Below are 2,500 nucleotides of genomic sequence, written 5' to 3'. Positions count from 1 at the left end.
GCGCATAGCTGGGACGCCAGCCGGGCCCGTCGGCCGGCGCTCCTGCCACTGGGCGCCCCCCACCAGCCGGCTGTAGTGCGTGCGCTCACGCAGCGCGCGGCCAGCACGCCGGGCGGCCCCCCCTCACCGGCCGGGGACTGTCCCGCCAAGCCACAGCCTCGTATCGCTTCATACCCACATGGCCAACTCAGGTTTGGGGGCATGGCGGGTACCGCCGAAACAACCGGTTCACAGATGTACCGATCGTCGCTATCACCGATGCACCTGCAGCGCGAACAACCGCTCAACAACTGATTTCCAGTTCATTTGCGGATCTTTGGCAGCAAACGTATACGTCAATCTACATTTGCGAAATCTACGATTCTGGCATGCCTGCATGTTATGTGTCACGACACGCTACATCAGCCCACATACACACTGCGGCATGTACACGAGAGAACACGTGGAAGATGGTCCGCGCACGTGTGCAATGTCCCTTGCGCGGTCGACTGTCAACCGGCCTCTGTAGCATGTCGCAGATGTGGAACGCGGTCCACCGTGCTATCATGTTGTGTGGGGCAATACGATTAAATAGGAAAACCCTCGTCGCTACATCAACAGACGGCTCACGCTGATTCCCGGCAGAGGGAGGAGGGGGGGGGGGGGCCAACATGCAATACTTTCGTCCGTACCTACTTACCACATGTCTGTACGGCGTACAACAGTGCAATCTCGCTGTAATGGGGAGACGAGACAAGTAGCATCGTGCACAACATATGGCCCTTATGATTCGCCATTGTAGGGCGCAGCCGGTGTACGGTCAAGCATGTGCCACATTATGTCACTCAGTACGTAACGACGGATGATCAGTGTGGGTTACGCGTACATCAGCGGACAGTCCACACAGGCCGTACCACAACGTACACTGACTGCATCGACAACCGAATGCAACTGAACAGCTGCAAGGCTCATTTCACAAACAAACGCCTGACCGACCAGCTTGGAAGGGCAGGAGGGGAGGGCGATATTCGTTCTGTAGCGGTACACCCTTCCAGTGGTTAGCGGGACTGTGTAGAAAGTACGCAACACTCGAAAGACCTTTATGTGAGGGTACGCACCATGGCATCAAGAAATACACATGACACCAGAGGATCCAAGCAGTGAACTATGTTCAGAGGGTTGCTGTTAGGCAAAGCTACATTCCTGTGACGTTACATGTGACAGTTAAGGTGCAGTGTAAGTTAGGTTAAGGTGCAGTGTAAGTTAGGTTAAGGTGCAGTGTAAGTTAGGTTAAGGTGCAGTGTAAGTTAGGTTAAGGTGCAGTGTAAGTTAGGTTAAGGTGCAGTGTAAGTTAGGTTAAGGTGCAGTGTAAGTTAGGTTAAGGTGCAGTGTAACTTAGGTTAAGGTGCAGTGTAACTTAGGTTAAGGTGCAGTGTAACTTAGATTAAGGTGCAGTGTAACTTAGGTTAAGGTGCAGTGTAACTTAGGTTAAGGTGCAGTGTAACTTAGGTTAAGGTGCAGTGTAACTTAGGTTAAGGTGCAGTGTAAGTTAGGTTAAGGTGCAGTGTAAGTTAGGTTAAGGTGCAGTGTAACTTAGGTTAAGGTGCAGTGTAACTTAGGTTAAGGTGCAGTGTAAGTTAGGTTAAGGTGCAGTGTAACTTAGGTTAAGGTGCAGTGTAACTTAGGTTAAGGTGCAGTGTAACTTAGGTTAAGGTGCAGTGTAACTTAGGTTAAGGTGCAGTGTAAGTTAGGTTAAGGTGCAGTGTAAGTTAGGTTAAGGTGCAGTGTAAGTTAGGTTAAGGTGCAGTGTAAGTTAGGTTAAGGTGCAGCGTAACTTAGGTTAAGGTGCAGCGTAACTTAGGTTAAGGTGCAGCGTAACTTAGGTTAAGGTGCAGCGTAACTTAGGTTAAGGTGCAGCGTAACTTAGGTTAAGGTGCAGCGTAACTTAGGTTAAGGTGCAGCGTAACTTAGGTTAAGGTGCAGCGTAACTTAGGTTAAGGTGCAGCGTAACTTAGGTTAAGGTGCAGCGTGGGTTAGGTTAGGGGCCAACGTGGGTTAGGTTAGGGGCCAACGTGGGTTAGGTTAGGGGCCAACGTGGGTTAGGTTAGGGGCCAACGTGGGTTAGGTTAGGGGCCAACGTGGGTTAGGTTAGGGGCCAACGTGGGTTAGGTTAGGGGCCAACGTGGGTTAGGTTAGGGGCCAACGTGGGTTAGGTTAGGGGCCAACGTGGGTTAGGTTAGGGGCCAACGTGGGTTAGGTTAGGGGCCAACGTGGGTTAGGTTAGGGGCCAACGTGGGTTAGGTTAAGGGCCAACGTGGGTTAGGTTAAGGGCCAACGTGGGTTAGGTTAAGGGCCAACGTGGGTTAGGTTAAGGGCCAACGTGGGTTAGGTTAAGGGCCAACGTGGGTTAGGTTAAGGGCCAACGTGGGTTAGGTTAAGGGCCAACGTGGGTTAGGTTAAGGGCCAACGTGGGTTAGGTTAAGGGCCAACGTGGGTTAGGTTAAGGGCCAACGTGGGTTAG

Source organism: Schistocerca gregaria, unplaced genomic scaffold (assembly GCF_023897955.1).
Source record: "Schistocerca gregaria isolate iqSchGreg1 unplaced genomic scaffold, iqSchGreg1.2 ptg001039l, whole genome shotgun sequence".
Lineage (NCBI taxonomy): Eukaryota > Metazoa > Arthropoda > Insecta > Orthoptera > Acrididae > Schistocerca > Schistocerca gregaria.
Note: the sequence above shows the minus strand (reverse complement) of the source record.